Consider the following 25,213-nt stretch of genomic DNA (forward strand, 5'->3'; position numbering starts at 1 on the left):
TAAGGGAAGGTAGAAACTGAATGAGCTTTGTAATGTTTGACTGACAATGACTGGATAGATTATGAATGATGTTTGCAACTGAAACTATGTTAGTTTGGCATTGGTTTGTTTTCATTTGTGTAAATGTATGATTGCCAATGCCATAGGTGATAATTTAATAAAGATTTTTCTTAAAAAAAGAAAAAAAAAGGAACAGGAATATTTCATACATCCTGACCCCAAACTAGTTTAACTGACTACCTGGATGACCGAGTCTTAATACCTTTTAGACACCTGTTTACAGAGGATGTGCAGGAGGTACTAATGGAGGCATGAAAGCCCTCTACTAGAAAATCATATATTAGCAAATGGAAAATCTTTTCTAGTTGATGCCAAAAATATAACCATAACATATTCAGAGTAGTGTTTCTCTTGTTTTACAATATTTGTCAGTTACTTTCCTATTGCTTGTCTCACACCTCTATCATAGGTTCATTTGGTTGCCATTTCAGCATGTCTGCCCATGGAGTCCCCTGTTTCAAGGCATTCCAATGCCAAACTGTGAAAGGAGTTTTGTATAAGAGACTTCCAAAAAAAAAAAAGTTGTTTTTCTGTGAGACATTTATACATGTTACAGAAGGTAGCACTTACTCCATTTGAACCTGCTCATCTGGCTGACTTGAGGCTCTTAATATGGAAAACAGTTTTACTGCTTACTCTGACCTCTGCAAGAAGTGCATCTGAGTTTTAAGCTCTTATGGTGGGTTAACCTTATTTCATTTTCCACAGGACAAGGATTCCTTGAGAAATAAGCCTTATTTTATGCTTAAAGTGGTATCCAAATTTACTTAAAGCCAAACTACCCATCTCCCTACGTTCTTTCCTGAACACCAAAATGAGGGAAAAAGGATACTTCATACATTGGATGTTCACAGACAGTTTAGGTACTATTTTGATATTACAAAGTCTTTCAGAGCTTTTGACCAGTTGTTTATTTCTTGTGAAGGTAAGGAGAACGGGTAACCTGTGCCAAAGCAGATTATTTCTAAATGCATATCTTGGGCTGTTACCTTTTGCTATTCCCACTGCAACAAAACTATTCTAGGCAGGGTCAAGCCATATTCTGTCACAGCCTTGGCTTTATCTATGGCTTTTTGGAAAGGGTTGAATTCTAGCAGTATTTTAACTCTCAGCTGTACAGATTTTCACAGAATGTCCAGATATTGTTTCATATTTTTGGTCCATTTTTCATAAAAGTGTGGTTTATTGGCAAATTAGTGGCCAATCATTAAAGACTTAAGTTAGAAAATAATGACAGACATTTGAGTTTCAGACTTCATACCCTTCAGAACATTCATGCTAATATAAAACCTGTTATTCTATCAACTTTCTTAGTTTGTAAGAGCAATATTTTAAAACTGACCATATTTTTTGGGCCTTTGTCCCACTTTATTTATGGCTTTTCCAGATTTCTTGCTTTAAGAGGTAGAGAGGTAGGCACTGGCAACTTGGTCCTCTTTACATATTTTAACACAGCACTACAAGCTATATTCCTTCTCCAGGGCAAGGTCAAGTTTGCTAGGATCATTCTTCTGGGTGTTCCTGACCCCTTATTCTTTAACCTCCCAGTTGTTCTAAGCTTTGGTAATTTATCTGTACAGCTTAAGCAACTGCAAGAGTGATCGATGTGAAGAATATAGTACAGTTGTGTAAATACATTTACCATAGTAGTAGATGTTAGAATTATCACTGCTGCAGTAGTCGCTACCTCTCTTCACACCCCCACCCTTGTTTTTTTATGTGTTTTTTATGCCAGTGTATGAGCATTTTTTTTTTTTTTTTATTATTTATAGCAATTTCATCTCAGGGCTCAGCCTCCCTCTCTTAGTTAGCATCAAAGCTCTGAAGGTCCCAAAACTATCTTTTTAGCTAATTCAGCTCAAGCTAATGGTTTGGGTGTGTGGAAGGTGCCCTGACGTTTTGCAGGATATAAAATGTATAGCTTAGGCTACTGCACAAGGGATCACTTGAACATCTACTATTATAGTAAGTTTGCCTACACAACTGTACTTTTCTACAACCCAAAATGTTCACATGCAAGTTTATATTTTATTTCAGTATTATTTTCTACAGTTGAAGTACTAGTTGGACTGAAAACTCATAATACAGATTTAAATAGCAAAGTCTGTGGCTGTGCCTATATGCATGTGTCCTTTTAATCAAACTCAGAAACCAGCGTTTATTGTCTCCAACATGCTAGGACACACCAGAGGAAACAGAAGCGTGGACTCTGGTTTAAGTCTATTTCTGACTACAGTGCTGACAGTTCACTGTATACTTTGTATTCTGAATTTGGAAATGGCCACCCTATCTTCATTATATCCACTTTCACAATATAACTCATTACACAAGAGTGATACCTCCAGGTGCTTGTGCTGTTACATCCTATTAATATCTCAGGACATCAAATATTGCCTGTTCATATTTGCACTAATAATTCCAATACCATGCTATGCGCAAACTATTAAACATTTTCATCTTAAAGCATACAGAATGGCAAACGCAACTGCATTGATATTTGATCTCTGTCTAGTGCAGATAAAGAAATATTGCTGTTTGTATAATATTTATTTATATTGTCATAAATTTCATGTTTTTCTAAATATCTCAATAACCACGTAGCACAGACAGAACTGCTTCACCTCACTTGGGTGAACAAAATGCTGCTGATAGTATATATATATATAACATGAGTGATTGCTGAGATATTGGAAGCTGTTTACAAAATATCACAAACTTAATAGTTACTGTGTTTACTGTGACATATAAAATCTTCTTTAGGTCTTAGAACCTAAAGAATACTATTACTATAAAAATAGTGTGTGCTGAAGATTTTGAAATTTACACTTTTGTAGTAACCTCAGGATACGTACCCAAGGAGTGGCGCACGGCGATTGTGGTCCCACTTCATAAGGGCGGTGCCTCCACAGACCCTGGAAATTACCGCCCCATTAGCTTGACAAGCCTTATCTGCAAAGCCATGGAGAGGATCATAATGGAACTCATAAATAAAGACATAGGGAACTTGCAGACTTTGGATCCAACCCAGTTTGGCTTTGTCAAAGGCAGATCCTGCCTCTTAAACTTGGTTGACTTTTTCGAGACAGTCACCAAGGCCATTGATGAGGGAAAGGCAGTCCATACAGCCTACCTCGACCTGGCAAAGGCCTTCAACACAATACCCCACTCAGGTATCATCGAAAAACTCATCAGCTTGAATGTAAACCCATACATCACAAGATGGGTTGCAAACTGGCGGCGACAGAACCCACAGGGTCAGAGTTGCTGGAGCCATGTCAGACTCAAAGCCTGTCACAAGTGGTGTCCCACAGGGCTCAGTCCTGGGTCCACTCTTGTTCGGCATCTACTTTTCTGAAGTACAAGCAAACACAGGAGGGTTATGGCTGACAAAGTTTGCAGATGACTGCAAACTGGGCCATAGTCGAAAACACATCTGACACAGATATCCTCCAGAAGGGACTCACTGAAACGGATAACTGGTGCCAGAGCCATGGCCTGAAGTTAAACGCCAAAAATGCATAGTCATACCCTTCGGGAAAAACAAGGTTACCCCTAGCTACCATATAGGTGACAATCCACTGAGCACAGAAAGTCATCAGGGATCTGGGGACCCAAGTTGACAGTAGTCTTTCGTTTGACACTCATGTTGCTAAAGTAGTTAGGAAAACCTTCTATATCGCCCACCTGATCATGAAGGGATTCACATCTAGATCAAGGGAGGTCATCGTCCCCCTGTACTCATCACTCATTAGACCTATGATTGAGTACAATGCCCCATTCGGAATGTATCTGACCAGACACCTGATGCAGCTTGAAAGGCCCCAAAAGTTCCTCACCAAAAGGATAAAGGGTCTCAAAAATATGTCTTATGCTGCCCGACTGAAAGAACTCCAGCTTTATTCAGTCTCATACCGCTTGCTCAGAGGTGACCTGTGCCTGACATATAAGGCCATGTCAAACCCAGATTTGATGAATATGCTTCACCTCAAAAATCTAGATCCCTCAGAACCACAAGGGCGGAGACTTAAACCTTGACACGGTTATAAATAGAACGTGCTGGAGGGACAGATTCATCACCCAGAGACTCCCTATGCTGTGGAACAAAATCCCGGTACATGTGAGGCAGAGCACCTCGCTGGCCTTGTTCAAGAGGAATCTTGACCAATGGATGGGAGATCGCAGATATACCCCAGGGATTACTTCAGTGTCACTGCTTGACAGAGGCACAGAAAAATGATAGGCATAGTTTTTATTCAAACTAAAGGGGTGGCGAAAGCCACATAACTATGGGCTAGGCTTATAAATGCCCTTGGGCAGATAGCCTAGTATGAACCTATGAACCTATGAACCTCTAAGATTCCAGAGATATGAATTTGTTTGAAATGTGAAGACATAATTTTATCCTATCAAAAAAACTTAGGTTTTGCCCATTGGCAGTCAAAGGGCAAATTTCCAGAGCTCCATTGGAGGGAATGAGATAAAGTGTAAACTAGGTTGTCTGGGCTATGGCCAGAAACAGACTGAAACAATACAGTTCATGCCATATAGCAATTACAGCTGTTGTTCTGTTTACCACTATATAGCTTAAGAGTAACAATGCCCAAATACCACACAGAAGCCAGGGTTTATCATTGCCTTTTAAAACTTCTGTCCTCTTTCATTTACTCATTCAAGTTTATAGTAAACAAGCCATCTCTGTGAAGAGTACATTCTAAAGGCCATGCATTCATGTGAAAGTATATGTCCCATTCACACATGGAATGGAATGACAAAAGGCAGTTGTTTTGTTTATTACTTTAATGTGAAATTTGCATGGAATTATTCTTAATGCAGCTACAGGTGGCTGTATATACAGCTATTAAATACATCATGCATGTGCATCTTTTGTCAAAGTTAATACCAGAAGAAAAAATTGAAAATGCCCTTTTCAGGTCACTACATGCCCCCCCCCCCCAGCCTTCAGCATCGTCTGGCACCTCTGGTGTCAATGTTTGCAGTTTTTCATCAACAGTTTTCAATTAATGAGATTTGTGAAGCTGAAACTTGGTCTAAAGTGCATACTTTTGTGTCTTACTTTAAACCTGATGTGTAATCTAGGGCTCATTCCTCCTTTGTGTCTGCTGTTTTCAGTAACATCCTTCCATAAACCACCTGGGAAATAATATGGTTAGGGATTCTGTCCCAAAGGTTGAATCATATGAAAATAGATAACACTGGATATGAAAGTTATGTACTTACCATAACAATAGATCTGTGTTGTCCTATCTTCATCTGATTCAACATCTCTCCCTCCATTCCCATTACAAATTATCACCATCAGCTCCTTGGAGAAAGGGTAGCATCTACAGGAGTCTATTTATACCTAACCTCAACAGAATAGTCATCATACTTTCAATAGGATATACTTGTCTTTTTTATCAATCTGTAATTCTATTACCTATTGTACATATTTTTGTTATATGGGGCAAACTTGATTTGAGGTATTTTGAGAGTTGAGAAGGAATTGTGGGTAGCAGAGAAGTCAGAGTCCTGAATCCAAATGTCTGAAGTTGCTAAGGCCGGATCCGAGTTGGATTCAAGTCTGAAAGGTTATATCAGATGAATATAGGACAACATGGAGCTATCGTTATGGTAAGTACAGAATTTTTATTTTCATGATGTGAAGTCATTTAGTCTTTAATCTACTTATTTACATGGCAAACTTCAGCAAATGGACTACCAGGTAGCCATGAAAGTTAAAATGCAGTAGATGGGTAGCAATGAGAGGTGTTATAAGACTGTGATTAGACAGGTCATGACAGAGAATGAGAAAGCTCTTCAATTGACAGAAGGTGCAAACAACATTTGTACCAGTGACCTGTGAGGTGGAACTAAAGGAGGCAGATGGACAAACCTGGGAGAAGACAAGGGCATGTATTGAGACAAGGCATGCAGAAGTCTTCTTTTTCCTGATTTGTTTCCATGGCAGTCAAACACAACAAGGAAGAATAATGTATGACATCATCATGCCTTCCTCAGAGGTTAGTAACATGAGTTAGGATTTGGACTACTGAATGTTTGGGGTAAGCAAAGCTTTCCTACCTCTTGACTTTTGGAAAAGCCTTGCTGAAATTTGGAATGCATTGGCATACTAGGATAATTTTATGCCCATTGGTATACTAGAATAATTTTATGCCATTGACCTGAGGTGATTGGGATCTGGAGCACACTAATGGGTTGAAAAAATGAAAGGAGGGAGACTGAGATGACAGAAGCAGATAGAAAAGTACAAGAATAATTGGATGAGTTAGCAAATGCAGCATGTAGGTAAAGGGGAAAACAGGACAATAATGCAGCATACAATTTGGAAGTTAAAAATAACAGAAAAAAGGGCAGAAAACAGGAAAAGCAATAAGAGCAAGAACAAGTGATATCACGGTATGCAATGGCAGTAGTTCAGCAAGAAATTGTGTGAGCATCAGACTGTGATACAGAAGGGGAAGTATATTATAGTATGTGTGACAGAAGCTTGAGCAAGTGGTAAAAGGGACTGATGAGGAAAATCACATATAATAGTTATTCAGGAAGAACAGAAAGAAAAAGATAGGGAAGGGATAGCAGTCTGCATTAAGCAGAACAAAATTTGTGAATTAATTGAAGGCATAGGAGCAGAACATTTAATAGAGGAACCTTAAAGGCCATCAAAAGTTAGCAGCATCAACCTAGCAGTATGACTAGATGGAAAAAAGAGTACGAGCTGGTGATTACATGCAAGATATAGACCATCCATCTTCCTAATTCTGTTGAGTTGATCTGACTGCTATCACGCCCTTATGGCAACTGTCAGCAACCACAGACAGTAGCAGGTAAGTAGGGAATGGAAGTAAATGTCCAGTCTTTTCTTGTGTGTCAAATGCAGGCTGCATGCACACATGGACAATAAGAGTCCACTACCTCATGCCTTCGGGGAGCTGGAAGAAACAGGAGTACCTGGAGAAAAGCCACAAGAACACAGGAAGGATATGCAGACTCCATATAGAAAGCATCCCACCTGAGACTTGCACCAAAGGGACCTCTGACTGTGAGGCAGCACTTCCTATGCCACTGTGAACCATGAAATTATAAAGGAATGGTAAAGGGTTTGGAAGAGGAAAAGGAAAGCTGTAGTGATTGAAGTCTTTATAATATGACTGGGGAGAAGGAATGAAACAATGGTGTTACTAGAGCAAGGGGGGTTAATTCATCTAGTGCAATGGAAGGGTAAAATACTGCACAATATACTTAGCAAGGATGAAGGGTAGCAAAAATGACTCTGGTAAACAATGCCCAGGTAACTGTCTGGTCTGCTATAGTTGAGAAAAATGCCAGGTAAACAAATAGGACAGACTACGCTGAGCAAGGGAAACATTTTAAGAATGAAACAGAAGGAAAAAGAAGTAGAAGAATAATCAGCCTGTGGATACAGACAAAGAGAAGTAAGAGGCCAATGTGCTTTACCAGAGAAGTTAAGATGGTGGTCTGTTGAAAGGAAAGAGAATTTTGTAGCTTAAGGAATGGACTCAGGGGAGTCATGGATACCTGAGGAATTCCCAGATGACCATCTAGGTTCAGATGAGAGATTTTTATTTTTCTTAGCCATAGTCTTTTCTAGTAATTGTTAAATATCCCTTTTTGTGACATGTATCAAGTTTAACTGATCAAGCAACAGAGTAAAAATGATTAAAAGTCTATATTTTGATATGTCTCCCAAGTAGATCAGTTTTAGTGCAAAGTTTATGCTTACTGAAACATTTGCTAAAACAGCAGATATATTCATAATATACTGGATACTTTTATTAGCTATTTTATACTGCATATTGAGCAAGAAGGCAATATTCAGGGTAAATTCATTAAGAAATGCAAAGGCATTTGTTTCGTTCATAAAACACAAATGTAATGTACTGTACCTGTTCACAGTCCAAAAGAAAGGAAATTGTACAAAATGTCCACTGTTTCACTAGTTATTGCTACACTGTGTAAACTGTAATTAAAAGCAGTGCTTATTCATTATAAAATGTGATGACTTACTAGTTTTATAATGACACCTCCAAGTCTTTTTTTTAAACTTTGATATTAAAATATTAATGGACTATCTTATATGCATTTTATTATGATCCTGTAACAACGGGTAAGACTATTAAATTATTTATTAAGAGAACAAAATTGCCTCTTCAGTTCTTTCTCAGCTGCAATCAGTTCAAAGTCTGTGTATCTTAAATATTGGTTCTTCCTTTTGTTAAAGCTCAGGCACATGAATATAGTGTGCCTTCTGATGAAATCAAAACCTTGCATTTAAGAAGTTTACTTCAATAGATCTTGGCTTCACTAACTCAGAGTTAGTATAATTTAATTCCAGATGTATGTGTATGTGTGCGTGTGTCTGTATCTGTATGTGTGTGTGTTCGCATGCATGCACATGCATGCACACAGATGTTTTGCCATTTGTTTTCTTTCTGTCTGGGTCAATTCCGCATAACCCTACCCCTGATATGTTTAATCTATTTAATGTACTTATGAGACATTAAAACTGCTTGGTTTTACCACACTGTTGTACTGGCCCCCTTTTTTCAACTTTTCAATTCAGCTTGGTCCTTAACACCTAATTCAGTAATTTCAAAAGATAGAGAAAGTCACGGTACCTAAACTATATAGGTTTAGCAGCAAGGATTTTGTATGTATTAGTCAGTCTTAATTCGCAGCGAAGCAAAAACAACATTGCGTGTTCAGCATTTAGGTGACTGTTGCAGCCTAAGCTATTTGAGTCCTGCCTCACTGACTGACCAGCTTTCAAGATTGAGGGTGCCTTCCATACACTGCATTAGGAGCTTGAGAGGAGCTCCAATATAGAGATAGTTGCTGCACCAAATTACTCAGAACTTTTTTAGTGCAGAAGTACAATCCTTCAGTGGGCTCCATAGAACTGGTGGTCAGATAGCAATTATTCAAGAATGGACAAATAAGTCCCCATTGGGAAAACCTTCCACTAAAATTTATTTTTCAGAGGAAAGTTGGGTTTTCGGAGTAAAATGTTCTGTTTGCTGGGAAACTGATTTTTTTTTACTGTCACTGCATTTCTAAGGGAGTTTATGTGTAAATGCTTGTGTAAACTTTTTGAGTAAAAAAATCTATTTTTTGACATAATTTTCCTACAGTTTGTATAGATTTGTGTTTTGTGTTTCTGTACTTTACTTTTACTGACTTCTCCAGGATCTGCTATCTGCCTTCAGGGTCTCTTTCTCAGCTTACCTATGGAGCAGCTACCATTCTGTACAGTTTTACCTTCTCCTGTCTGCCAAAAGAAGGATGTTGTATTGGAATCTGTGGGTGTCAGGCTTCACCTTGTTGGGCCTTATGCACTTGTGGATGACTCTGCTATGACGGCTGTTCATTCCTCACACTGCTCATTTTTTTTCTGCCAGTGCTTGTAGTGTTGCACCTACATCTGCCAGGGGTCAAGAGATAGCCACATCCTCTGCAGATGTACAGAATGCCCTTGGCAGGCAAGAGGGAACCACTCTTCTTGGTTGCAGGAGAAGGGGCAGGTGAATGTCCATAACTCAGCTGAGATAATAACCTTGAATCTGGGACGAGTTTGGCCACCATGGGTCTTGTTATTTTCTAGGGAGTTTCTCAGGAAAGGAGAACACAGTGCAAAATCATGCCTTCCCTGTTTCTATTTCTATGAACAGGGCCAATCTGCTAAGGAGCTCATTTCTGCATTTTCTTTGACTACTACTGCTTCAGGTAAGAAAAGTAAAAATAGATGTTCATCATATTGATCACTGCTGCAGTAGCCTTAGCTATATGTTTTATATCCTTCCAAGGGTATAATAGGCAGCTTTAAACACTTCAGGGCACCTTCCATGTTGCCAAACTGTTAGGCAGCTTGAGCTGATCTGACTAAAAGACAAGTCTGGGTGTGAAGCCCTTCTGAGCTTTATTACCGCTGAAGAGTACTCTCCTCTGAGGCTTTCAAAGATCGATTGTCAGCGTGTGCTTTCCTTTGCTGTGCAGATAAGTTCCCTTTAGGGAATAACTTCCATTTTCTTAATTTTATCAATATTTTATTACTTTCCTCTTCAGGAAAGTTATGTTAAAGCTATGAGTTCTGTGTTTTAATGGACACTATCAGGACTGCACTATACTTTTAAATGGAGCACTTGTTTTTTCTGTCAGTTTAAAAGTGATGTAATGTAGCTAAAAACATTTTTTTCTGTGGAGAAATTGTGTTTATTTTATTTTTGTGGAACTAGCACAATGTTTTTAAGTGCTTTTTACTGTCTTTTTCTGTCAAAAAAGTATCTTTTTCTGGACTGGTATTGTTTTCTGGCAATTGTTACTTGTCTTCCTCAGGAAAGCGGCACCATTTTTAGCTTGACCGTGGAATAAACTACCAATCCCACAGTCATAGGTTCCTAGGTAATCACTAGCCTAGCTGCCCTTGTGGCCATTTTAAGGCTAGCCACATGCCCTTTTTGTGCTCTAAATAACCTATCCCATTGGTTATACATTGGCCTTACCCATCCCATGATCAATAATTATATATTATCTCTAATGAGAATAACTAGGATCATACTATAGATAATTTGTGGCAACCCAAAGGTTGGTCCTTCTTCCACCCAAAAAAAAAAAAAGAAAACATTTAACTTGTTTGTTAAATGTTTTCTTTCTTACCTGAAGCAGTAGTATACAAAGAAAAGGCTTGTTTGCTTTTGAAACCACAGCAGACTAGCAGTTTGCCTCAGCATTTAAGAAACTGTACATTTTTTTCCCTGAATGGAACTTATCTGCACAGCAAAAGTGGGTAACTCTGACCACTCATCTTTTATCCTGGAACCAAGCATCTATCTACTCCTCCTCAATTTTCTTTGGATATGATTAGTTTACTAGGTCTGGCTCATGGTTTTTCAGGCTATTGATCCTTCTTGTAAAGTAGTTTTTGGTAAAAGCAAGAGTAATTCCTCTTTTCTTGAAGAGATTAAAGATTCTGAATCTGAATAGGAGGGGCAGGGATGAATGCAGTTTTTTCCCCTCAGATTTTGTATTCAGACTCAGTGCAGGGCATAGTTTCTGATTCTGCCTGTGAGGGGTTCTCTTTCTCTGAGGTGATTGATAGAATGTCCCAGTGTTTTTATTGGGAGAGGACTAATGTTTATCAGTCCCACAGAAAATGCTATGAGTTTTTAAAATATGATTTTCCAGAAACTACACTTATTCAGCCTGTTTTTCTGCGTTATAGGATGTATGTTTGTTACTGCCTGCACTTTTCCTAATACTCAACCAGATGCTCCTAAAAAAAGGCAGATAGGATATATATAAAGTTCCTCAGTCTTTTAAATTTTTATATACTATTCCCAAACCTGACTCAGCAGTTATAGCTTTAGTTGATTCCACTGCTGCTAAGCACTTAGTTAATTTTAATCCTACTCTTTCTGATAAGGATGGGAACCTTATTGATAGGTATGGGGAAAAAGTGCATACTTCTGTAACTTTGATTTCAGAATTTTGAATTGTCATGCTCATATGTCAAAGTTTGTTCTGATAAATTGTTAAAGTATGAGGGATTTTTTATTTGCAGTTTTTTCTTGTGATGAAAAATATGCTTTAAATAACTTGGGTTCTTCTACTGCATAGATCGCAACTTGTGTATGATTGCAATGATTCTTCATCCAAGGCTGCCAGCCACTGGAGCTGTTTTAAAGAGGTTTTCATGGCTGCATCCTCAGAACCTATTAGATGATGTTAAAAATGAGATTTTAAATTCTCCCTCGGATAGAGATTTAGTGATTGGCTGCTGCAGAGGTGATCAAAAAGTGTGGTGAAAGGGGCAAGCTGATCCAGGGACTCTCTAAGAATTTTCATTGCTCCTTTTCCAAATCTTCCCAGGGATTTTCTATCTCCTCATCCAATTTTGGCAAAAAAGGAAAAAAATCAACAGTTTCAACAAAATACAGTTAAACAGATGTTTAGGAACTGCCAAGGGTGATTCAATAAGAAGTCTCAAACATCCCAAAATCAAGGATAGTCTGACTAGTCTGAATGACAATTCAAGAGGCCTTGTGAGCCCCTCCCACCTTAGCCCCTTTCTCTTTGGTAAGAGAAAGTTTCAGAAAAATGAGTTCTAAAAATCATTCATCAAGGTTACAAATGGCAATGGGAGGAAATTTCTCCTTTCCAGGGGGTCATTACTCATCCTCCAGATCAGACTCATTTATTTCCTCATCCTCCAGATCAGACTCTTTTCTTTCCACTGGTTCTTTACCACATACTATCCCAGGGAGTGATAGAACCAGTTCCTACTTCCCAGGTGGGGAATGGTTTTTGTTCAAGGATGTTATTAGTGCCAAAGAAAAAAAATTCTTGGAGACCAGTTCTGGATCTTTTATTTCTAAACCTATTTGTGATATCGCCCATAATCAAATGATGTCACTTCATAACCTGTTACCTCTTCTTTTTCTTCTTCATCTTTCAAGTTTCCTGGCAACACAATACTTTAAAGATTCTTATCATCACATATCTATTCATCCAGACTTCAGGCAGTTCTTAAGGTTTTTTTGTGTCTGGATCACATTATCATTTTCTCTGCATTACCCCTTGGACTATTCACTGCACCTAGAGTGTTCAAAAAGTGTCTAGCTTAAGTTATAGCTCATTGCCAGCTACAGGATATTCCCATTTTTCCATATTTACATGACTTGCTTCTCTTTGCAGAGTCATTTTCAAAGTGTCAGGAACTCTCTCTCTCTTGGGTGAGAGATCTTTTACACAACTGGCATTCTAAGGGAACATTCAAAAGTTTTTCTTTACTCCATCACATAGGATTGAATTCCTGGGATGCCAAGTAGACACCTCAGTTCAAATAACTTTTCCTCCACAGGAAAAAAAATAGATCTTTATCTATATTTATTTCTAAGGCTCTCCACTAAGACTTTGGCCACTTTGAGGGAATATCTCATGATTTTGCATTTCATGGCATCTGTTATTCCTACTAAACCCCTGGCAAGACTCCACCTGAAAAAGACAGAGTGGTAAATAACATCTCTTTGGTCCATCTGTCAACACCCTTTATCTTTTTAAATCTCAGGGCTGGGGTTGGTCAGAAGAGAAATATTTTGGTGGAGACAACAGATATCCTTAAATCCAGGTCTCCCCTTCTCCCTCCTTGCTCCAAAGCAGTCAGTCACCACAGACACTTTGGAATTTGCTTGAGGAACAGTTTCCAGATGAATAAAAGTGCAGGGAGTGTTGAGAGATCTCTTAAACAACTGGGATTCTAAGGGAACATTGAAAAGTTTTTCTTTACTCCTTCACATAGGATTGAATTCCTGAGATGTCAGCTAGATGCCTCAGTTCAAAGAACTTTTCTTCCACAGGAAAAAAAATAGATCTTTATCTATATCTATTTCTAAGGCTCTCCACTCAGACTTTGGCCACTTTGAGGGAATATCTCATGATTTTGCATTTCATGGCATCTGTTATTCCTACTAAACCCCTGGCAAGACTCCACATGAGAAAGACAGAGTGGTAAATGAAATCTCTTTGATCCATCTGTCAACACCCTTTATCTTTTCAAATCTCAGGGCTGGGGTTTGTCATTAGAGAAATATTTTGGTGGAGACAACAGATATCCTTAAATCCAGGTCTCCGCTTCTCCCTCCTTGCTCCAAAGCAGTCAGTCACCACAGACACTTCGGAATTTGCTTGAGGAACAGTTTCCAGATGAATAAATGTGCAGGGAGTGTTGAGAGATCTCTTACACAACTGGGATTCTAATGGAGCATTCAAAAGTTTTTTCTTTACTCCATCACATAGGATTGAATTCCTGGGATGTCAGCTAGACACCTCAGTTCAAAGAGCATTTCCTCCACAGGAAAAAAATCGATCTTTATCTATATCTATTCCTAAGGCTCTCCACTCAGACTTTGGCCACTTTTGAGGGAATATCTCATGATTTTGCATTTCATGGCAACTGTTATTCCTATTATACCCCTGGCAAGACTCTACATGAGAAAGACATAGTGGTAAATGAAATTTCTTTGGTCCATTCATGCTTTTCCACTTTTCTACTGATATGGAATATACTTCTGAAGATCAAAAAAGGAATTCCTGAAGATCATTGAGGTAACTCCTTTCTGGCCCAGCTAAACATGGTTCTCCCTTCTTTTGGAAATAGCCAGGGGAAATTACCACAAGCTTCCTTACAGACTGAATCTAGTTCCAGAAGAACAGGGCTATTTCCACCCCAGCATCAATCAACTTAAAACGACTTTCTGGATGATGGGGTCTTAATTCCTTTTAGGTACCTGTTTATTAAGCATATGAAGCAGGTAGTAATGGAGGCAAGAAAGCCTGCTGCTAGAAAACACATATGTTAGCAAATAGAAAATGTGTTCTAGTTGGTGTCAGCAACATAGCCAGCACACAGTCAGGGTTTGTTGCCCTCTGGTTCTACAATATTTGTGCAAGTTACTATTCTATGGCCTTTCTTATTCATCTATCAAGGCTCATTTATAGGCCATTTCAGCATGTTTCCTCTTGGATCCTCCTCTATCTATACAGTCTCATGTCAAAATGTTTTTGAAAGGGAGAAAACTGGTGGCTTCTCCTTGGGAACTTAATTCTGTGTTACAGAAGCTAACACTTGCTCCATTTGAACCAGAAAATCTGGCTGACTTGAGGTTCTTAACACAAAAATAGGTTTACTGATTACTCGGACCTTTGCAAGAAGGGTATCTGAGTTGCAAGCTCTTATGGTGAGGCAACCCTATCTTATTTTCCATAGGGACATGGTTACTTTGAGAACTGATCCTTCTTTTATATGTAAAGTAGTATTCAAGTTTACTTTAAGCCAGACTATCTCCCCATTTTCTTTTCTGAATCTAGAAATGAGGGAAGGAGGATGCTCCATACATTGAATCTCCAGATAAAACTCATGTACTGTCTTGACAAAATTAAATCTTTCAGATCTTCAGATCAATTGCTCATTTCTTCTGAATGTAAAAAGAGGGGGAAATCTGTGTCAAAACAGCCTATTTCCAAATGGTTGTCTAAGGCTATTACCTTTTCTTATACTCACCATAACAAAGCTATTCCAGACAGAATCACTGTACCAGTGCATTTGCTTCATCTATAGCTTTTTGGAAGGAGTTAGATTCTACAAGTATTCTATAAGCTGCTACTTGGTCATCTGTCTATACTTTCACAAAGTACTAAAAGCTAGATTCCTTTTCTAGTTCCAGGTCAAGTTTTGCTAGGACTAATCTCCAGGTGCTCATGGGCTGCTCTCCTTCCACCTCCCAAAGAGAGTTAGTTGTGGTAATTTACCCGTAGCAAGGCTACTGCAGCAATGATCATTATGATGAATATAGTGTGGCTGTGTAAATTAACTTACCGTAAATGTAGACTTTTATATTATCACTGCTTCAGTGGGGTCACCTTCCCTCCATCCCCCTTATTTTTGGTGTGTTGTTTATGCCAAGTTTTGGTTATTTATTTATTTGTTTGTTCGTTATTCCTAGCATTGTGATTTCAAGGCTTAGCCTCCCCATATTTTTTTGGCAAGAAAACTCTGAAGGGCTTGGCACCAAGACTTTTAGTCAGTTCAGCTCAAGCTGCCTGACAGTTTGGATTTGTGGAAGTTGCACTGTATCTTTGGAAGCTGGCCAGCTGTTATATCCTTGCCAAGATATAACCCATATAGCCAAGGCTACTGCAACAGATATCATTTGAACATCTACTATTATGTTCAGTTTTATTTACACAAATGTATTTTTCTTCTCTTTCTAACTTGGATCATCAGAAAAGAAGGCATTACAGGGAGATAGTTATATTGCAGGAATTTCTTCTCAATCTGAACCTTTGGATTCTGAGGAAAGTATGATTTCAGATTTCTGTCTCGAAGATTTTTCTTTTTCTGAGACTTTATCTAAGATAAAATAAGTTTTTCAGTGGAAGCACAATAATAACTATATTGCACAGAAAATGTATTATAATTTTTTTGCATTTGGATATGCCTACATTTGCAGCTGTCCTCCTGTTTTGCCTGCTTTAGATAATGATATTTTCTCACTGCTGCTAGTTTGACTGACAACCTCCTGCCCTCAGGAAGGCTAACAGGTTAGACAGGTTTCTTCAGTCTCATAAATATTTGTTTTCCAAAACTAAAGCAGATCCAGCAATACTTCCTCTGTTTAAAAACTGCTTCTGCTAAACAGATTACTGCTAACTCCATTCCCTCTGACAAGGATTGGAGTACTTTTGACAAATTAGAGAAAAAGTGTATTCTTCTGCTATGTTAGTTTTCAGGATTTTAAACTGTCAAGCTCATATGTTAAAGTATTTACTCTTATCTTTTGAGAACATGGAAAACTTAATAGTTAGCCATCCATTCCTGAGGTTTAAATTCTTTAAATGGCTCTTTAACATGTGTTTAATCTTACTAATCATGTTTTAAAGTGTGCTTATGATGCTAATAATTTTTCATCCATAGTTGCTTCTGGCTCATGATTTTTCAACAAGAGTTGCTGCTTCTGGCTCAGTAATGAGAATATTGGCCTGTCTTCATTCTCAAAACCTTTCTGAAGATTTTAAAATTGAATTCTAAATTCTCCCATAGATAAAGAAGTTCTGCTTGGCCCTTCTGCACTTGAGGTGTTAATAGAAGTGTGATGAAAGGGGAAAGTTAATTCAAGGCGTGACTGATATTTTTCAGCCCTTCTTTTTTAAAAAAAAAATAAACATTTTCATTCCTTTCTTATCCCCCTTTTTAATAATGAACTTACACATCAAGGAACCATCAAACATGGGTTTAAAAAGCAATAGCAAGGAGGCTTGAAAAACAAAGAAAGAGCTTCTAAATGTCTGGGATAATTCTCCCAGTAAGCACAACTATTTGCTTGCTCTGCCTCACCCACATCTCTTTAAGGCTTCATCTACCTTTGTGGTACCAGAGTATGATGGCAGGCAAATGTTGTTTTTTAATGTAATCCAGCAGGGATAGGGGATTCTTCACTGGCCAGTGAACCAAGTTTCTTTGCTTTTTGCCATCCGGCAAGAAATGCTTGCACAGGGAGTAGTAGAACCAGTGCCTCCCTGCTAGATGGGCAAAGGCTTTTATTCAAAACTTTCCTGTACCAAAGAGGGAAGGATCCTGGACCACAGTGCTGCTTCTTTCTTCTCCTTTCTAAAGTTCTTTGTCAAAATTCCAAATTTAAAAATGCTTTCCTGCAGTACATTTGATGTTTTCTCCCTTCTCTAGAATTAATTGTAAAGCTAGACTTAAAGGATGTTTATCATCACATTCCCACTTGCCAGCAGTTCTGACATTTCTGAAGATCGTCTCTGTCTTTCTCTTTGGACAGACACACCCTTACCTTCACTCTACTCAAAATCTTGTAATCAATACTGTCTTTCTCTCTGCCATCTTGCTATTTACCGTGTCCTTGATCTGTCATTTTAGAATCAAGCACATAATTAAGCCCAAACTCCCTCCACGAATGATGCAAATTGCCTGTTCATGTTGCTGTGTCCTAGAGCCATCTTCCCGCCTCCCCTTACAAGAGCTGTTCATTAATCCTCGCTTACTGATAGTACTATCATCCCTACCTTGCCCTTTTCCTTGCTTGTACCTGATCGTAATGTTAACTCAAGATACTTTCATGTTAGCTGTTTAACGTTGGTATACACACGGTCAGTTTTAAATTATTCACTTCTCCTTCTAACTGCACAAGGATCTGCCATATCTTGAGAAAACTGATCACAGATTTTACTTTGCCCTACTTCCCAGTTGTTATTTTAGACAGTAATATTTGAACAACTCCTCCCTCTGGCCTCCAATTTGCAGTTCAGTCCCTCTTTCCTGTTTTAAAAGCACCATCTGTGCTGAGATGATTCACTCATTTATACCACAGTGTAAATAAGCAGATGCAGACCATAAAGGTAGCTTCATTTCATTTAATTATATTTATTGACAAGCTTAAGGCCTTTAAACCATGTAAACTTAGCACAACGCCTCAATGCTCAAAAAATATTCAGGCTAATTCTGCCACTGTTTGTCTGTCAGTACAGCTTTATCTATCTCCACTGCCTAATCACCAACATTTCCTTATCAGCATAAAAAGAAAAAATATGCAGTTGGCTATAAGAGTGATGATATTAAGAGGTAACGCTGATGCTGAGTATGTTTGTCTCATTCATAGAAACTGTGTATTTGTCATTGAGAGGAACAATTAATATCATACAGTAAACTATTGTTAAATCTCATGAAAATATCATACAGTTCTCTGTTTATTTCCTCCTTTGTCCTGTTCTTATGAATCCTATGCATTTTATCAGATGTATGCTTTTCAGGGAGCTGTATAAAATAACTTAGTATTATTTTATATGACAATGCAGACCTTGTCTAGCAGTGGCTGTAGTTAGTAACCATGGATATTCCCACACCCACTAATGCATGAACAGAAACGTAAAGAATAGTACATTATCAGTGAGTTGTGTAATACCTTATTAATATCTAATAAGAACAGCTTGATTAGTTCAGTAGCTGACTATTATTTATTACTTCATGATGCCATTGGATATGAATACCTTTCTTAAGATGGAGTTCAAGCAGTAGGCCATGAATTTTCTAGTGAGTTTAAGATGAGTATGTATTTTTAAATGATGTACACTCACTTCTTCAGCCCTTTATCATGCACATAAAAGAGTCATACGCAGAGAGCACACTGAGACACATGTATGATCAATTTCAGTGGAAGGAGAACAAAGGAAAAAGCCTCCACAGAAAGACAGCTGCCTTCAGTCATTAATCCAACAAAAGTACTGGAAGATTTGCCATTTGTACCATCATGTGGACTGCCACTCCATTCTCGGACAACTCCCAGTGACCACATTCACTCTGAGGCAATGCTGTTAACAGATGGTAGTAGACAGTGGCTTGAGAGAACAAGCCAGCTGTAATGAAGATGGTCGGTCCAAGAGTCTGTGCCATTGATCACCTGGAAATTTAAAGGTATGGAAATGTGTATGGAGATTGTATGCTAAGTGAAAGTAAGGTTCTGTGTGTAGGATAAAAAACTGACATGTCCATATCAAAGAAGAATACAGGATTAAGGTTGTTGGGATGTGTGCAGTAACAAAGTAAGAGCCTATAGAAGAGTCGTTTCAGAGTTCTAGGTTGCTGGGATAGGCACAGTAATAACGTCGCAGGTCCTTACTATAATTTAATCATTCCAAGATATAATGTTTGACCATATCTAAATGTAAACAATGTGTGAATGATCTCATATCTTTCTGCACCATTAATATAATTGTATTTTTCCGATAAGAGCAACACAATCAACATCAGATGGTGCTGCACAAGTGTATGCATAGAATACATGTATGGAGCTCTAGGTCCATTTCCCCCAGGATGGGGTTATGTGGTGGTCTGAATGATTTTCTTTGAACTGGCAAGCATTGAAATAGACAACAGATAAAAAGGACTTGTTATCACTCAAGAGTAAGGTGGCAGAGATGGACAATATGTCATCACCTGCAGTCTTGTATAGTTCACTGTGAACTTACTGTGACAGTAATTTCATAGGGTTGCTTTTCATAGTATGCACATTCACTGCCTTCTATTTTTTCTGCATTTCCAAGAGTAAGGGATAGAAGTGTAACCTTAAACTATTTGTGGTATATTTTAATCTGTAGTATGAAATATACTTAGAAATCCAAGTAACCAAATTGGCTAAAATGAATGTGCAGATAATGGTTAATATGCATCTAGAGTATGTTGTTCTGAAAATGACCCAAAACCAAGAAAGAAAAACAGCTAAGACATAAATTGTGCCATTTCATAACTGCAGTATCACATGGGTTATGTGCTGAATGGATGTTAACACACCTAGGATAGTGAGTGGCCTGGGAGCGCACTATCTTGCCAGTCCACACCCAACAGGTGTGATTGTTTGTGCAGTGCATTCACTGTCTTGACTTATTTGGTAGTGGAGCTAGTCAGTGCAGTACAATCAGTGTTGTACGGTTTGTCCTAGGGTTGCACCATTCATTTCAATACACTGTAAAGTATTTCTGTGTAGGTGGGATGCCTTCGGTGCAGAAGATTTCAGCCATAGAAGACATTATTCATTCATTTGTTCATTTACTTATAATTTGACAACCTGGTTGACCTTACAGGGCAGTGCAAATTTTCAGGGGAGACCCAATGGAGAAAAGCACCACCACACAAAGAAAGGAAAAGGAAAATTTTCCAGAATCAAAATTGCCAGTGTGCATGAAATTTTAATCAAAGTGTTGTATATTTCAGGAATTTCTGCTTCAAGCAAGTTTTTTGTTGTTTGTTTTAATTTTGTTCTACCCACTTCATAAAGACTGTATGTTTTGTTGTTGTCAAGTAAGAAAAAATGAAGTTGCAAATTAAAGAGTGTAATACAGTAAATTAGCTAATGTTGGCACCCATCAAAACTAGATGCATTTTACTTTGTACTGTGCAAGAGACAAGTTCAGTAGCTAAAAAGGTGACTAGTACAGTAAGTCAGCTGTTGAGACACGCTTCACAAAGTACAGTAGCTATCAACCTTCTGCAAGTAAAAAAAAAGTGTGTGTGGGGGTGGGGGCAGGACATCGTGGTCCTGAATGCCAAAGGAAACATATTCACATAGCTGACAAAAGGTCATATGTAGTATAACGTGAGTTTATCAGCAGTCTAATTTTTAGAGATTTCCATACACTGTGGTACACCTTTTTGTCTCTTTGAGATAAAGGACTCAAAAATGGTTAAATGCAGCAAATGCCAAAATTGATGTTATCTGACTTATTATTACATCATAGCTGGTGACTAGATGGTATTTGCAGGGACTATTTGTGTATTTAGAAATTGTAGCCCGAGTCCCATGGATGTGTACTATAACAATACTGCCTGTAATGATTTGGGCAGTTTACTGCAATTCTGAATGCACAGGTGCATCACAACAATATCATGCCTCTCGAACATTTTCAGTGGCCTGCTGTGCAAGAGTTTTGTTTCTTTTTTTTTTTTTAACATATTGAAGTTTTTTTCAGATTGTTAACCACATGTAAGATTTGTTAACTATACTGCTCTGAAAAGATGACACTAAGTTAGAAAACAATCCTATCTTGTGACATGGCCTGTGCATCATTATCCTTGAGAAAACATTTTTTTTCACAATATAACCTAAAATTTAAGGACAAAAGCTGGTTACGCCCAAGACAAACATGCAGAACTAAGTATACAGTAGTGATGATTGCACCTGTGATGCCCCTGCACTGGCCCAGTATTCAAGGAGCCTAAATCCTCACCACTGGCCACAGTGAAAGACGTAGACACTGGGGGGGATGACAAGTACACACACACTAAATTACAAATTCCCTTAAGAGCACACAGAGATCACAGTCAGTCTTGGGGGTGGTTTCTACCTCTTTCTCCAGATCCCCAAATAAGACTCCCCACTAGCACAGCTATAGGGTTAAGATCTCAGCTGAAGGGTCAAGCCAAGACGTCCAGCACCCTTTCTGTCCAACCAGTGCTTTGTGTCCCTGTCTAAGTAGTTGACATACATACACACTCTGTGATGTGATTTATATACAAACACACAGACACTCCTGGGGAAGGCTGACATGGGTTTACTAGCTACTGCCTTCTGCCTGGACTATAATGTAGTTATCACTGTCACCAACCCCTCTTTATCAGCTACTTAAGGCCCTTACAAAGGGTGACCAATCCTACTGTGTAATGTTACTATTATCCAAATGGTAAGTGTGACCAAGAGCAAAGCCTGTACAGTGTAACCAAATATATATGCAAGTACTCTAAAATCTTAAATATGTCTCACAAATATCAGCCACAAAGATAGGTTTAAATATTTTTAATAATAAATAATAAAAGAACAAAACAGTACTCAATACACAGACACAATTACTTCAGAGTTCAGAATCACAGGAAATATTTTGAAACAACATTGCAGGACAGTCTCAAATAAATACAGAAAACATCTAAACTAATCTTTACTATATTCCTATCTATATCTAAGAGAGATACCATGCCCTATGTCTTGCTTACATACAACACACAGGCAGAAGTGCTGATGATGGATGTGTCCAGGTCCAAGACAAGATATAAAATGCACAGTCTTTCTCTGAGAGAGTTCTTAAATCAATATTACATATCACTGCTGGGTTAGCTTGGATGACATCACTTTTTGTCACCTGACTTTAGTTCCCAAGCTAAACAGGAACTAACATCTCTGTGTCAAAAATACATCTCTCAGATGTGCAGCTGCTAGGAAGTCACAGAGCAATAAAACACTTTACATTTTAAACATAGTAAATACTTCTCTGCAAGACTATAGAAAAAACTTCTAGGTCTAGACATCCTGTCTTCTTACTGCATTGATACTAAAGTTTATAGCACAATTGTAAAGCACTTAATTTCAACTTATTTTCTTGAAGTTTTGTACGTTAATCTTCTGTGTTCCAGTAGGGTATGCTGTGGTTACATTCTTGAAGCTCAGTGCATAACAAATCTGTATAAATCATATCAATATTCACAAATTAGATAGAATTATTTACAAAATTCCAGATAGCTGGGTTGGCAGTGTCACAACACCTTACTACTAAAACATTCAGGATTTAATCTATATTTGTTTTATTTTGCTTCAAATTCAACATCCAAGTTATCTTGTTCCATTCTGGTCCAGATATATATCTGATAAGTTGTGCAGCTTACAGTACTTAATAAGTAAGAATGTTAAAAGCTTAAATTCAGATTGCATTTCATTTCCACTTTTCATATATGGTGAAAAATAGGATAACTTGAAAGTTGTGATCTGTTGTTATTACTAGTTCAGCACAACAGCCTGACTTACAGAGCTCTCTGCAGAGTGAGGACAGCTGAAATATGTAAAGTGCAGTGTCTTTTTTCCACTGCACTATCACAGCAGACATCTCCAGATACCTGAGTAAAATCTGTGTCGTGAAAGACCTTTAGAATGCTTTAGTTATGCTTTATGCTAAAGCTTAATGCTTTAGACTTTAGAATGCTAGTCATCTGGACTATGTCTAAAAGATGCACTATGAGGACAGCAAAGTCATAAGCCAGTAAGTGGAAGCATTTAAAACAAGAGGTGCAGGCCATCCTTTGTAAAGCAAGTAGGACTGTCAAGCATCTCACCCCATGTTAACTTTCACTTGGTGCGATTTGTTCAGCTTATAAATCAGTAACTATGGGAATTAAAGTTGGAAGTGTTTCATGTAATGCAATTACTGACTTTAAAGTACAAAAATAATAATGTTTTATATTATATGCAACAGTTTTAAGCAGTTGACACAAGCACAGAGATTCCTGGAACAATTAGTCAGAGTAGTCACTTGGATCTTGTCCTTAATAATACGGGGGCCTCTTGCACCATTCCTTGCATATCCTTAATACTTGTGCATACTTCTCAACTCTACAGATTTTGTACAGATTTTTGCAGAATGTCTAGATTTTTGCCTCATACTTTTAGTCCATTTTTCATAAAAATGTGTTTTTCTAACAAATCATTGATGATTTAAGTCAGAAAATAATTACAGACATTTGAGTTTCAGATTTCATACCCTTCAGAAAACTCATGCTAATTCAAAATCTGTTATTCTATCTACTTTCTAAATTTGTAAGAGCAATATTTAAAAATTGCCCTACTTTTGGGCATTTGTGCCCCCATTATTTATGGCTTTGTCCAGATTTCTTGCTTTAAGAGGTTGAGAGGTATGCTTGTTAGGTCTGACCATAAAGCTGTCTCCATCAAAATAAAATTAAAACCAGAGATCCCTTCCATCAGATGTACCTTTAGAAATTTCTCTAAGACAAATTACCTACTCCTAAGTTATTTTTACTGATTATGTAGAAATGTATATCAGCATGTTAATGGTAGCAAGGGCAGGACAAACCCCAGAAAAAAGCCCACATGATGGAACCATAATATAAACAAGCTTTATAATAAAGAAGAGAATTTTCACCACAAGTGAGAAGAGTAATTCCCAGAATGATAGAGCTCTCATCACTGAAAAAAACAAGAAACTCAGAAGCTTAGTAAAATCCACCAAAGCCAAGTTTGAAGCTAAACTAGCTACCCAAGTCAAAGGCAATCACACAACTTTTTTTAGTTACATTTGTAATCTCACAAGTACAACTCAGAAATGCACTGAGCTCATTGTTAATGATATCTGGGGCTGACAATATAGCAAACCTACTTGCTGATAAATTTAGCTCTAACTTTACCTCTCTCTCCCATCTCTTGCCTCCATTTGTCCTTCAAGATATATCTGAAGCTGGCTGGCCTCTGGCTATCACAAAAGACCACGTTCATAAAGTGTTATCAAAAGATAAAATACTGCATTAATGAGTCTGGGCATGCCCCCTGGATGCATCTTAAATAGCACAATTTAGCCACCCACTAACAACATTGTTCAATCTCAGTCTCCATACAGGTTTTGTACAAAGCAAATTGAGAAAATATGCAGTCATTTACCTGCATAATTCAGGACCTTCCCCAGACCTAGGCAATTAGAGACCCATTAGTCTGACCAGTTGCGTATGCAAAACCATGGAAAGACTTATCAAGGAACTAACAAATAAGGACTTAGGGAACCTCAAAACAATGAAATTATCTCACTTTGGGCTTGCCAATGGCAGATCATTCTTACTCATCCTGGTAGACTTTTCTGAAAAGGTAACCAAACAATGGATGAAGGTAAAATTGTACACACTGCATATCTTGACCTCACTAAATAAACTGGGAATAAACCCTTATGGCAGCCAACTGGTTCACAGGACATAAGAAATCAAAATAATGGAAGTTATCTCCACAAAGAATCCAGTCATCAGTTGAGTCCCACAGGGTTCTGTTCTGGGATTTCTTTGTGGTGTCTACTTCTCTGAAGTAAAAGCCAATGCCAGAGGCTCTGACTGATTAAATTTACAGATCACTGCAAGCTAGGAACAGTCACTGAATCCTCAAATGATGTAACCATTCTGCAGGAAGGTTTGCCACAAATAATTAACTGATGGCAGGATAATGCCTCCCTTTGACATGCTATCTCTCCATACATATACAGCAACTGGAATGCTCACAGAAAT

General features: G+C 38.0%; 1 protein-coding gene across 1 annotated transcript in view; it reads left to right on the forward strand.

Moving 5' to 3' along the window:
* LOC122792903 (CUB and sushi domain-containing protein 1-like) overlaps window positions 1-25,213 on the forward strand; it is a 4,548,980-nt gene that overhangs the window by 4,496,802 nt on the left and 26,965 nt on the right. The gene's annotated exons all lie outside the window — the stretch shown is intronic.

Source organism: Protopterus annectens, chromosome 2.part0 (genome assembly GCF_019279795.1).
Source record: "Protopterus annectens isolate FY-2018-M chromosome 2.part0, PAN1.0, whole genome shotgun sequence".
Lineage (NCBI taxonomy): Eukaryota > Metazoa > Chordata > Ceratodontiformes > Protopteridae > Protopterus > Protopterus annectens.